The sequence below is a fragment of the Malaya genurostris genome, chromosome 2, assembly GCF_030247185.1.
Source record: "Malaya genurostris strain Urasoe2022 chromosome 2, Malgen_1.1, whole genome shotgun sequence".
Taxonomy (NCBI): Eukaryota; Metazoa; Arthropoda; class Insecta; order Diptera; family Culicidae; genus Malaya; species Malaya genurostris.
In genome coordinates this window covers 95,640,195-95,654,895 of record NC_080571.1, presented here as the reverse complement: position 1 = coordinate 95,654,895, position 14,701 = coordinate 95,640,195, and the positions used below count along the sequence as shown (strand labels likewise).

The window sequence follows — 14,701 nt, the reverse complement described above, 5'->3', positions numbered from 1 at the left end:
TCCCTCAAACTTGTTTCAAGAACGGTACTAAAAAGAAAGTTTCGTCACGAAACCTCAGTTCTACTTCGAGGGACCTTTATTTCCTCGCTTAAGCTTACAAAACTAAGTTCTCGTTGAGTATTTGAACAAACAAACCAACTATGAATAGAACGATCGAACGGCTCTGGAGAACTAGTTCTTTCAACAGAACTCTGCATCACTGAACGGTTCTTTGAAATGAACTGTTTTGCCCATCTCTATTGAATACAATATATAGGGTAACAGAGGTATTTTGGCCACTTCATATATTTTGGCCCACCTAACAAACTATATGGATTCAATCGATCTTAGGTAACCCATGTTGCATCAGTTTGAAGCTAATCACATTAAATTACCTATTGCGGAAGGGTTTTTCAAAGATATTAAAACATTTGGTGGATATTTTTACAAAGTGGGCCAAAATAAAATCGATCCTAAAGCGGGCCAAAATACCTCTGTTACCCTACATGTCATAAATTGTTCCTAAGTTTGTTGTGTGATTATCTGGAAGTGGTTATAAGATGTGCTGATAAATTTGATTAAGTTATTTAATTAGCTATAATTAAAAATACCAATCGTGCAAATACATGAGAAAATCATAAGATGTGGAAATGATAATTTAGCTTTGGAAAATAAACGCATAATAGTATATAACTATAATATTGACACCTTTACTACTACATCATGTTTATCCCATAAATTTAGTTCCACTAATCGTCACTGCTGCTGTCAAGCAGAGATGCCAGATATTTTCATAGAAAATCTGTATTTTCTCATCTTCAAAATCTGTATTTATCTGTATTCACAACTAAAACGAAATTTTCACAATAATAACACCATTTCACGATTGAATATGAATATTAGTAGATATCTGCAATCTTTTTAAATATTTTCTCCTTCAATTCTTACTATCAGCAATCCCTCCCTCCAAGTCTTTGAACAGTATGTATAATGAGCTTTGCAAAACTTTTTGAAAATGCGCAAAGCCCTTTGAGTTATTGAGTCGACATTTTAGTGCCTAAACTGTAAATTCAAGTCAGGTCATAGTTTCTCAGTTTGATAATTACATCGATTTGCAGTTCAAATCTAAGTTCCATATTTTCATATACCCGATGTGTCAGAGTCGTTTTGTTGTCAACATATAGTGATAAAATCTATTCGTTTCGTTTTTTGTTTGGACCCCACTCTTCAATGCGGGTATTTTGGTTTATGTGGTTTCGAGAAAAAACTTGCTATTATTTTGTATTAACCATGTCGAATTTCGAGCCAAATAAAAGCATTTGTGTGGCTAGATATGATATTATTGTTCATTTAAGTGAAAAGGGTAACGAGTTCTTGTTGAGACTTATGGGGATCTTGTTGCAACTGTCAAAGCTTGTGAGCTTTAGTTTCAACATTTCAAAACAGGTTATTTTTATGTTATTGACAAAGAACTTTAAAATCGACCACAAATGTATGTAGATGACGAACTACAATTATCATTGGACTAAAATGATACAAAAATAAAATAAATTATGGCCTAGCATTTCAATTTCATCCTCAAGCTATTTCTGATAGTCTAAGAGCCTTGGGAAAAATTTGAAATGATTTGTAAATGGGTTCCACACAAACAGAATGAACATGCAAAAATCCAGTGCGAAATGCTCCTTTCACGCTTCTAAAGAAAACTGCATTGGATTGTAACTGTCGACGAAATATAAGTATATTTGGGAACCCGAAACGCAGAAATCATGGATAAGGTCAGGACAATCATCAACATCGAGTTAAAGATCGTATAGTTTTAGTAAAAAAAATGTTAAGTGTCTGATGGGTTTAGGAATAGTGAATTACGAACTTTTTGAACCTAGCGAAACAATTAATACCGTCCACTCCATGTAAAATACTAATACTTCGAATAAAAAAACAATTCGCCATCGTTTTTGAAAAACTCGATTTTTTCTTGAAGAAAAAGACATTTACAATTTTCGCAACTTTAAATCAAATTTTGTTCTTTGGTTACGAAACTTTTTTCTCATCTCTAGTACTAAATCCTAAACAATGAAGAAACAAAATCGTACTTTGTATGAAATCTGTATAAATCTGTATTAAACATACGAAATCTGTACAAAATCTGTATTCTGTATAAAATCTGTTTGGACATGTAAAAATCTGTATAATACAGATAAATCTGTATAAATGGCATCTCTGCTGTCAAGAGGTCGCCACCAGATTTGACAGCTCACGCAACCATCTTCAACATCACGAAGGCCACCAATCGGAGAGAAAGAATCCGCAAGAATATCGTATCGCACTGTGGTCGCACGGACAGCCAGAACACACAGCCATCGGACGAGAATCGCAGCCATCTCTGTGCTCTAGTGAAAAAAAAACGGAGAGCTCGAGTGGAGAACATAAAAATCGGATAGATTCCTGTTCCGGTCAGTGGTTTACCGTTTGATAGTTTCTTCCGGGTGCAACATTTTCAATCGGACGATGCATGCGATCCATGCGTAACCCCGAAAATCGATGTTTTTCTACCATTTAGGTGACGGTGAAAATGTTCATGTACGGACGGTGATTTTTCTTCCCGAGTCTTGAATGGCTTTTTTCGATGTGAAAGCTAATTATTTTCTTGATTTAGCCCTTCTAAAAGTTCCGTTAGTGTGTCCGAGTAATATACGTCGTTCTAATACTAAGTGATCGTCGAATTTTTGGATTAAGTGTCGACTGTGTAAATTTTGAGTATCGTTTTTTTTGCAAAAAAGTATCTATCATCCAAAAAAAAGTGTGAATGAAGAAAGGCACTCTAAAAGCTAGCGAAAAAGAGTGCGACGCATGCACCACAGAGAAAGAAAAAGTGGTGTGGAATCCTAGCTAGTGTGAGTGAGAATCATACAATTGCATTCATTGCATTGGACATCCAAAATTGAATTACTGTCCAGTAAAAGTCATTACTCAGTGCCAGTTATTCGCTAAATCTAAGTTAGATCTAAACAAGGATTTACCAAGAAAGTCCATTCAATTCGTTTTCTAAAGGACGGCAGTCAATCGCACACGCACACAACCAAGAAGAATACGAGATTCCTATTCGATTGATTTTTGCTACTGCGGCTCTGTTCTACAGTGCTAACTGGCTTGTTACATTCCGGTTCTCCAAGTTTTAAGGGTAGCAGCGTGCAGGACCCGTAGTTGAAACAACGAAAGCGAGTGCTGAACTGGCAAACGGTAAGTGTCTGAGTCATCGTATCTTTGTGCCGAAAGAGGCTTATCATCAACAAAAACTGTCAGGATTGGCACAGGACAGCTGTCCGATAGTATCCATGCTGGTACTAGAATCACCTAACTTGTGTTCTTTGCAGTAAAGTCTATCCACGCCAGTAATAATTACAAAAATTTTCTAGATCGGAAGAATAATGTGAATTAATTATATAAAAGATATAAAATGTGAATGAATCAATGAAGAATAATAGGATACATTGTATTTAAGAGCAGTTTTCTTCTTTGTATGAATAAAAGGTTGTTGACTGATAGCCTTATTGCAAATAATTAACGGAGATAAACTGTGAGCATCTACAACGCTCTATTTTCGATTTCTTGAAATGGCAATGTAATAGTTATGATTTCAGAAACCTCTATATTTCACACCACAATCGATCAGTGCTATATTTCTAAGCAACCAATAATTATCATTGATCTCTTACATTTTGTTTTTTTTTAACTGGACTTTAACGAATGATATCGTAACATTCCTGAATAAGACGACAAAGAAAAAGTGACACCATGCGAACGTGAGACGTGAAAAAGTACAAGAAAAACAAGCAAGTTATTTATAAATATAAATAAATCTTCTAAGTGCTTCAGCCCAACAGGCATACTTCATTCCACCTCCACATAATCGACTCCATCAGAACCGTGCCTGCTCGCATCGACTTGGTTGCTGGCTGGAAACGTAGCAGCTCTGAGTTGTTCACGGGTTTCCTTCACAGTAATAATGTGCATTAATGGGAGACTTATTCCATCCGAGACGATCACGCACACACGTCGGATTTAGATGCTGCCGGGCGTCAACGCTCGCGCCAACTTATATATCGCCATCAAAAAGATGTGACAACGGCCCGACGACGACGTTATGTCGTGACGCCGCCGACCTCTGTGGCACCTCATTACCTGATTGCTACAGCTGTCTGGACTGACTTTTGAATTCATTCGGCATTGTGAAGAGAAGCACACTTCTTATTCAAGACTAACTTCAGTTTGACCAATCATCTAGGTAGGCAATTGGGTTGGGAGATTTCGGCCAAACGATTGATTGATGTTCAACAATATTTATCGTATTGTCTTTTTGAGGCAATCTTTCTTCATTAAGTTTCGTTGCAGCTTAATTGCATAATGCAATAAGTTATTTTTCTATTCAGGATTTAAATAAGCTCGTGTCATTTTTTTTTAAATTTGAAACTTCAATGACAAAAAATGGTTACAAATTCAATATTCAAAGTATTGTCCATTCCAGTTGAAAACGAATTGCTATCTCAGTTGCAACGTCGAAGCGGCTATATTGATGAAGTTTCGCTCGACGTGCAGAGCGCCAAATTCTTCTATTGTATCGATTTATTTATATTATTGATACGAAATAAGTTTATAAAAAGATCCCATCCAAAAGTCCCTCCCGTGGTTGGTGGGCTTGACGGTATTGCAAACATCATCAGATACAATCAATTAGAGTTAGACTTTAATATAGATATATGTTACAGTTTTAGCTTAATTTTTTAGTTTAATGAATGAAATACGAAAAGTCTTGTTGATGATGTTGATGATCCGGGGTTTCGAGAGGTCGGTAGGGCTTAACTGAGCTCTGTTTTATGTTTCATTTTCATACTACCGGCCATTATTACCAGTGTGAAGTGGAAATTAAATAGAGTGAACGTATCCCAATTAGGTTTCACATGATGACATCAAACGAACGGTAAATGCAGTCCATCTTTGACGTTTATTGGTGGTTTGTGTATCATGGAATACTGTGGAATGAGATCGAATATTGTAGAATAGAATAAAATAATACAGACTGAACCAATGAGCAAACCACTGATAGCTGTCAAATGATGTTCATCCAGTTCATTTTGTGAAGTTGTGTAGTTTTCATGTGAGACCTGATGGGTGAGATACTTTAGCTCTTAAACTTGGAAAAGAAGAAGAATGATGCAGAATACCAGAAATATAAAAAAAGGAACGAATAAATAACGCAAGAGTATAGCTAAGTATGTAAAAAAATACATCAAGTATCCAACAGGTAAACCCATTTAAAAGATTATTATTATTGTTATTACTATTACCATTATTACGTTATTACATTACTATTACAATCATTACCACTACATTTCATACAGACCATTACAAGAACCACAATGTACATTATCACAAAACCAGATCAACGACCATTGTCATTACAAAAACAACAAGTATACTATAAAAACACATTATAAAGACAATTTTATACAATCTATTTGAATCAGCACTAAAAACAGTGACCTGTTGGCCACCATAGCCTAGGAACGTATGTGTGTTGATTTAAAATAGAATCTCATAGAAGCAAATCTTATTAAGGGTCCAGTGTAGAACCGAAGCAAGGGACTGCTGCCACTGTGACTACTTACAAAAAAAAAAGATCCCATCCAAAAGTATATCGTTATTTCATTGTATTGGAAAACACAAGCCCCAATCTTTAGTTTTCACTTACAACGAACTGTTACATCTGATATACACATAATCAATTCTCAGCCTTAAATTTGGTCATGCCGCTTTTTAAATATTTTTTTCAAATGATATTCACTGCTGATTTTTCTGATTTATAGACCATAGCTAGCATTTACTGTAGTCAAACCAATTTAGGCAGTTTCGAAACCTTTTTACATTGTCTATTTTATAATTCAAAATTTTAGTATACAGATTTTTATTAAGATTCGAAGGCGAAACCCGAAGAAAAAGAAGATTTCTTATCTTTCTTTAATAAAAGGGTATGCCATTATGGCGAAAAAGTTGGTGCACGTACGCAACTTATACAGTATATATAAAATTTCAAAAAAGAATTTGAAACAATACTTTTTCATATAATAATAGTATTTGTGAGTAGAGAGGAATAAAATAATAATATTTGTGTGCTAAAAGGAATACAGTTGCAAGAACAAAATGTAAACATTGAAACTATTCAAATCACCTAGCAGAACAGAGTGGACTTATCTCATCTTCATGCTTATTCTGGAGTTAACAAATTGCAATCATGCGACCAAAAGAATATAATGTTCTTGGCATTTTTTTTACATTACAAAGTAAAAAGGAAGCTGTTACATTGATGGATTATGTATAGTAACCCGTGTAGAGTGTGAGATCAAAAAGAAAACTCAATTCGATGTTGTGCTGTTTGTATATATCGATTACTTAATTTGCTCTCGTTTCGATCGTTTTAACGGATCAAAATCGAAAGCAGAAAAAATGCTGTGTGACATCAAACTGAAAACTAGTTTTGCTCTCAGTGAAAGCACATTGAAAACCTAATATGATGTAGATCTTCACGAGCATGAGCTAAAAATAGAACAGTCAAAACAGGTCCGGGATAGTATACATTTAGGCGATATTACTCGCAAGCAAGAAAAAAGATTTTATGCAATCTCCATATTAGTCGCAAGTAAGGAAAAAGATTTTATTCAATCAATCTCCACACTATCGCGGAGGGAATCCGGTTTCGAACTTAAGTGATTTGGAATGCGAACTTTTTGCAATTGCTATGGACTGTAAGTGCTAGATATAAGCAGACCGAAAATGTTCGCTTGTATGACAAGCAGTGTTGTTTCACAAAGTTGTATACAGGTAGTTTCTGTCAATGCACACTCGTTGCGTCGCTTCCATCCCGCATCCACCGTGAATAGCAGTGTGGCTATTTGAGCACGGTATGAAAATGTTCTCTTTGTCCTTCTCATATTCAAAGCTGTATCATTCGAACATTATAACATTAAATTGAGTTATCTACTTGATCTTACACAAGTCGGACATGTAATCACTTTGAAATGCGAATTTAGAGGCTCTGAAGACCGAACGTTTTACAGTGAAATCTTCTACAACACAGAGAACGTGAATTAGGAATCCGGCAAAAAGGTATCCCAGATCATTTGTTTTTTCGACTATTTGGGACAATGAACGCTTCTGACCACAGATAGAATTATAATGTCTTCAGTAAATTTTTAGTTGTAGTCAGTTCGGATTCACATCTCATCCAACTCAGTCGATAAAACAGAACCGCTTACGTTCGGGACAGAAGAAACCAAGTACAGTATTGTGTAGTGAACAATAGAACGACCTCGAAATGAGTGAACCAAACGAACAAAAGCTACCGCCGACACGAAAGAATACAATTGTTGTTGACTTCAGGCAGTGCAAAATTCGACCTTCGATACGAGAATTTGAAGGTTTGCTTAAGGAGCAAATGCATCTTGACATCAAAGGTGTGCATTTACTGTGCTGTACACCTGTGACAGGCACCAACAACAATGAAGCATCCCCTTTAACGAATCCATCATCATCCTTTATAGAACAAAGTACACCAGCTGCAGTTAACAACTTACCCTCCAACCAACCAGCAATTGCAACCAATGTACAACAAGGCGCATCTACAGCAACTAGCAACGAAAAGAAGACGGAAATCGACAACAATACCATCGATGCAGCAATGGATGACGAGACGAACCACGAACGAAGTGCTCCTCAATCCTCGCAGGAAGGAAATGGAAGCTCCTCTCCCCCTAGAAAAAGGGTGACAACGAGATCCAACTCAACAAATTATTTAAAAAATCGGCTCTATCGGCCACGTAAAGCTTGTACGCAAATAGGCCTGAATAAAAAATTTCTTTTAAATAAAAAAAATCGTTTTTGTGTAAACTTATAATTTACAATCATTTAATGCAGAATTAGTCCTGTGACTCAAAATTATGCAGATTTGGTTAGACGGTTTCTTTGGAAGAGTGTATTAAAGTTCCATGATCTATTAGATGACCGATAAAATACTTCTCATAGTATCTAGAGTAAAGCTTGCTTCAAATACAGGGTGATTTTTTAAGAGCTTGAGAACTTTTTTAAACAATAAAACGCATAAAATTTGCAAAATCTCATCGGTTCTTTATTTTAAACGTTAGATTGGTACATGACATTTACTTTTTGAAGATAATTTCATTTAAATGTTGACCGCGGCTGCGTCTTAGGTGGTCCATTCGGAAAGTCCGCTTTTTTATCGACAAATTTTGTTCAGCGATGAGGCTCATTTCTGGTTGAATGGCTACGTAAATAAGCAAAATTGCCGCATTTGGAGTGAAGAGCAACCAGAAGCCGTTCAAGAACTGCCCATGCATCCCGAAAAATGCACTGTTTGGTGTGGTTTGTACGCTGGTGGAATCATTGGACCGTATTTTTTCAAAGATGCTGTTGGACGCAACGTTACAGTGAATGGCGATCGCTATCGTTCGATGCTAACAAACTTTTTGTTGCCAAAAATGGAAGAACTGAACTTGGTTGACATGTGGTTTCAACAAGATGGCGCTACATGCCACACAGCTCGCGATTCTATGACCATTTTGAGGGAAAACTTCGGAGAACAATTCATCTCAAGAAATGGACCGGTAAGTTGGCCACCAAGATCATGCGATTTGACGCCTTTAGACTATTTTTTGTGGGGCTACGTCAAGTCTAAAGTCTACAGAAATAAGCCAGTAACTATTCCAGCTTTGGAAGACAACATTTCCGAAGAAATTCGGGCTATTCCGGCCGAAATGCTCGAAAAAGTTGCCCAAAATTGGACTTTCCGAATGGACCACCTAAGACGCAGCCGCGGTCAACATTTAAATGAAATTATCTTCAAAAAGTAAATGTCATGTACCAATCTAACGTTTAAAATAAAGAACCGATGAGATTTTGCAAATTTTATGCGTTTTATTGTTTAAAAAAGTTCTCAAGCTCTTAAAAAATCACCCTGTAGAATTGGAACAAAGACAATTGCCTGTATTTCAGTTATTTATTATTGTATTCAAGATCTTTTTTATACAAATGTAGCGTTTTCTTCATACTTTTAAGAAAAAATACGGATAAAATTATTCGTCACGGTTTTGAAGGAATTCTCGAATTTTTCCTGTAACACGGCTCAGTAGGCGGCGCACACCTTCTTCGTCCATCGTTTTAGCTATCTTATTCCACCAGGTCGTCATCTGATTGATGTCTTTGACAACGTTTCCCTTTGCCTTGAGTCTCCTCTTCATGATTGCCCAGTATTTCTCAATAGGGCGGAACTGGGGGCAGTTGAGTGGGTTAAAGTTTTTCGGAACAAACTGGACCACTTTCTTTGCATACCATTCTTAAACGGCTTTGCTGTAATGACAGCTTGCCAAATCTGGCCAAAACATTACAGGATGGTCGTGGGATCGAATGAACGGCAAAATTCGTTTTTGGAGACACTCTTTTTGGTATAGTTCCGATGTCATTGTCTTATTTGTAACGAAATTTTTCGTTTTTTTGCCGCAACTGCAAATGCCCGGCCAAATCATAAATTTTCTTGCAAATTTGTCGGCAAAAACAAATTTAAATTTGGCTGGAACATCCCCCCGAGCCGTTGCCAAGTAAAATTTTTGACCTGGGATTTGACCGAAGTCAGCCTTGACACAGGTTTCATCGTCCATCAGAAGACACCCGTTGAACTTGGTCAGCATCTGGTCATATAGTTTCCGAGCACGAATTTTGACCACACTATTCTGTTTCATGGTCCGATTTGGCTGTTTGCTAGCTCGATACGACTTGATTCCTTCCCGGAGTCGAGTTCTCCTCACGGTACTATGGGCAGCACCGAATTTTCTGGCCAAATCACGGTCCGACAGATTAGGATTCCTCTTAATCGTCTTCAAAATCTTACCACGCAATTTCCGGTCGTCAGTTCGACTCCGACGATCGGCTTGAGGCTTCCGAATCGTCGTCAATGTTTTCTTATACCGTTTGATAACGCGCCATACGGTATTTCTGGGCAATTTCAGCTGTTTAGCTAGCCTAGATGCAGACCACAATGGATTTTCCAAATAACTGTGCACAATTTTTTTTCTTTCTTTCGGCTTCCATGTTGATTGTTTACAAAGTACAGTCGATTTTCGGAATGTCAAAAATCATACGTGAAGCTGACAAAATTCCCGACACGTGGGCGCCAAGAGCTTCCAAATCCGTCCACCAGGAGCGCCACAATATGAGCAAAAGTTTGTTCCAATTCTAAATGAAGCAAGCTTTATATGAAGTTCTAAGCATTTATAACTAGGAATGAGAATTGTTTCGAAGAGTGTCTTCGACACAGTTTGTGAACTACTTTGGAATATACAAAAATAAACATATGTTTTCTTGATGGCTCCTATAAGCCACTAAAGTATTATTAAGAATTAGCTCTAGGTTCTGAAATCTGAGACTGAATGCACTGAAAATAATGGTATAAAAACTTTGGAATGAACTTGGCGACGTCGTATGATTACAAATATCGAAACATTTTTTTAAACTGAACGCAAAAATTGTTACAGGATCGGATACTTAACGTGTCTAGAAGGAATTCGATGACGTCAAATATATTTCTCATATCAAATTCTTAAATAACCTCTTTGTACGGCAGACGATCAGCGAGATGGGAATGCTAAAGGCACTATTCAGGTTGACCTGCTTCAGATAAACGTGGTACCGATGATCGCCAATTTATTCAATGCCTCCCAGACGTGTGGTTTGACACCAATATTCTCGTGGTTAAAAAGAAGGAGCATTATTTGCGTAAAAGTTGAAAAAATGTTGAAAAAATCGTTTCTTCGCGGTTATGGTTGCGGTCACTTGCAGGATCTCGGCAGGATGTCAAAGCATTTTTGTAAAAGGTAACAAAGGATTGAAGAAATAATTCTTCCATTGAAAGTTAACTTTATATTTTTGTTTTGCTATTTGAAATTTGCTCAATTTCAAAGGATTCACTAAGTTGTTGATTTTAATATTTTCATTTTTTGAATTTCACAAAACTTCTGCCTTTAAACAGCAAAATGATGACATAATGTGATATTATTTGAAAATTTGATGAGTCGATATCATATTAGGATTTCAATCTGATATTGCTATCAATATCATATTTCAATTTGCTCTAATTTTGATGTCAGACTTTACTCGGGAACACCAAACGAAATCAGAACAAACTCTGTTGCAATGGCTTTTTGTATAAATTTTAATTTTTGAATATGAAGCTCACATATTCAAAAAATACAAACCAACAAATTCTACATTTTCCATTTTGTCGACAACATCATCATTTTCGGATAGGGAAGCAACCTGACCCAGAGAACAGTCAAGTGGCACTTGACGAGAGGGCTTGATGATAAATCGGCTATTTGCTCTGAAAAGATTTATCATGCAAATTTGAAGATATAATTTCATACATTGACGAAAATATTTTAGAACTTTACCTATTGATACCAAATTATTGGATCCAGTACAGTTTCTAAATTCTGTGGTATTGTTTTGAACCGGCACTTCTGGCAGTTCTTCCACTGTTTGAACTGATGAGTCCCGCACCTACTCACTACCCAAAACACACTCTATCAACGTATTCCATCTATTTTTCTATTGATTTTCGCGAATGAGCGCTGGTTTCTTTTTCTTAGATGGTCGATGCATTTTGAAAAGATTGCATTACTTGAACTGTTTGTTTATTTTTTGCATTCCATAGCGACGGTAAATAAGACAACAGAGTTGCGGATAAAGGAGGGGAAGCAGTGTTTGAAATGGAAATTTTTAGTGTTGAAATTTTAGATGGTGACGTACGAAAGTAGTTTTGATCCGTAATTTTAACAATATTAATGTGTGACTAATTGAAAATATTGCCATTTTTAGTGCATTGCAAGGTTTTTTTACCTTTTTTTATAAATATAAATAATAGGTATAGAATTCGCTTAAACTTTAGAAAAAATTTCTGAGGCCCCGATGGCCGAATGTCATATACCAATCGATTCAGCTCGACGAACTGAGCAAATTTTCTTTTGTGTGTGTGTGTGTCTGTATGTGAGTTGTCAACTAAGAGGTCGAGATCTTAGAGATGGCTGGACCGATTTTGATCAAACATAAAAATGAAAGGTCTCCCCGTCACCCTGAACGCTATTGAATTGTTTTGAGATCGGATGTTTACTTTTTGAGTTATACGAAGTTTTATGTCAAAATTTTCAGTTTTTTGACAGTATCTGTCAAAATTGAACTTGAAAACAGAATATATTTTCAGACATAGATTCTGCACGGTAATACCTATCCAACAAGCCATAGATTGTTAAAATCCGTCAATTTTTAACGGAGATATCGAAATTTTTGTATAAGCGACTTTTTCCTCTATTCCAGCAGTAGAAGTTTTAAGCGCTGTCTGGCAAAGAAATGCTTGGGAGCAACATAAAACACGAATTTTTATACTGTTACATACATTTGTTCCTAAGTACCCAAAAGACTGTTTACAGCATGATATTTTGCCTCGGACCGATTTTAGCACGGTTCGTTTTTGGCAACATAATCGTTCGAATGTGCCATATGTAAACCAGATGATGGCAGAATTTTCGAGTTGAAAGCAATCCCATAATTATATTGATTTAAACTACTTACAGCAATAAATGCTGGAAGAACATAACAGTCATATACCATTCGAATCAGTTCGTCGAGATCAGCAAATGCGTTTGTGACAAATAATTTCACTCAATATATTTCGGAGATGACTCAACCGTTTTCTACAAACTCAAATTCATATGAAAAGTTGTATACTTCCAAACAAGGTTTTTCAGTCATACTTCCGGTTTCGGAGATACAGGGTGATTAGTATAAAAATGTCTATTGCACAAAAAGTAATCAAGTTCATCGGGTTAGCAGATTTGGATAGTCAATAACCAAATAAACTTATTTCATTTCTGGTTGTATTCAGTTTTCGTTTCGGAAGGCACTCAAAAATTTAATTCGCACTACGATTTCTCAAAGATGTCTACATTGATTTTCAAACATTTTGATACAAATGTAAACTATACTCAGGTGAATTTGTCTGACTTCGGCTACACCAAATTTCGAATTCCGACTCCAGTATCGAATCGTTTCTCAAAGCTCAATCGTTTTCCCAAAAAAAAAAAGCCAAATCGGATTTCAGAAACAAAAGTTCGAATTAAAATAAATCCAATTTTAACCAATTCTGACTTCTGATTCTGAAATTGTCGGATGATAAACTTTTAAACAAGGATAAATTTTTTAATATTACCATTTAATTCTGTTATAAGTTAACTTATAACAAAATAAATGGTAATATTAAAAAATTTATCCTTGTAAAATCATTCTGTTCAAACACTCAATCGAAATGGTAATGAATTTTTAAAATTCAAAGCTATATAGAAGATGACAATCCCGAAAAGTTTTAAAGTTGAACTCAAAAATATTGCAATTTATTCGTCATATGGCCATACGAATTGGTTTGGGTTATGCTGGTTCCTGAATACCTCTGGAAGTACCTTAAATTACCCTAAACTCTAAAGTGAAAATTACTTCGACATATCATGGAATGTTTAATCGATTGTTACATTTTTAGATTCAAATTCAATCCGATTTGCAATTTCGACATTACAGAGTAATGAGTGATTGATATCTCAAATTGCCACTCAAAACGACGGACATTAGAATAATGTCATGAAAACTGAAACACCGAAGAATATTCATGCAAAGAACACTCTTTACTCTAATAATAACATTCTTCTAATGAAAGTCCGAAAAAGTTTTGCACTAATCATTTTTCAGAGTTGATAGTTTATCGTAAACATATATCAATACGATGAGTGATTATGTCACCTAATTGCAGCAGCAATTCTACGCAACCTATTTACCACTACGCGTAGAAAAAATGTGTTCCATGGTTTGTTTACATCAAGAGCAGGGCAAAATAGCGGAAGGTGGAAGGGAGGGTAGGTGGTTTCTTGGTTGCCATTTGTGGCTCGCTTCCATAAGCAAAGCAAAGTCCTGGCATTACATTCCTTTTGTGGAATTTGGCCTTTCTGTTCCAACAGACTTCGCAGCCGATTCTTAGTGTACAGAATCATTGCATGGCTAGTACTATGGATCCTACTGACACTAAGAATCCTTCCAGGTCGGGGCTCGAACATACAACTGGCTTGTAAGACCAGCGTCCTATGCATTGAACCGTCAACCCGGGACGGACTCGCTTCCATGGTCACCTTAATATACTGAGGTCTTATTTTACGCGTAAAAAAAGCGCGTTACATTGGGAATCCGCATAAAAAAATCGCGTATAAAAAACCGCGTGTGATAGATCAATCGAAGGAGACTTTCGTGCAATCGCGCATTCAAAAACATGGTGATTGATTGAACTGTTTGATTGAAAATATCGATCATTAGAAATTCGGGTTGCCTTGTTCAACATCAATAGCTCGAACAACCCCATGGGGCTGATCCTTGTAGTTTTTTTCAACGAGAAGATACTGTCATTCATTTCTTGTATTGGCACGAGTGTAATATTTTGAAAGCACGACGCTTGATCAGTCACAGTATCTCTGTAATTGCATATTCATACCAAGCGATAAGTTGCTTATGGATTCCATCATACACATACTGTTGATATATCTGATATAGCTGACCTCTCTTA

General features: G+C 36.2%; 1 protein-coding gene across 4 annotated transcripts in view; it reads left to right on the top strand.

The window, feature by feature from the left end:
- Window positions 1-2,263: 2,263 nt before the first annotated feature.
- The window catches only part of LOC131432494 (serine/threonine-protein kinase Pak), a 121,557-nt gene continuing 109,119 nt past the window's right edge, over window positions 2,264-14,701 (top strand). For 2 of the 4 annotated variants that reach the window (XM_058598804.1, XM_058598802.1), the window contains exon 1: window positions 2,264-3,222. The gene's annotated coding sequence lies outside the window, so the exon portion shown is untranslated. The remainder of the gene's footprint in view (window positions 3,223-14,701) is intronic. The other 2 variants (XM_058598803.1, XM_058598805.1) reach the window with 2 other exon arrangements.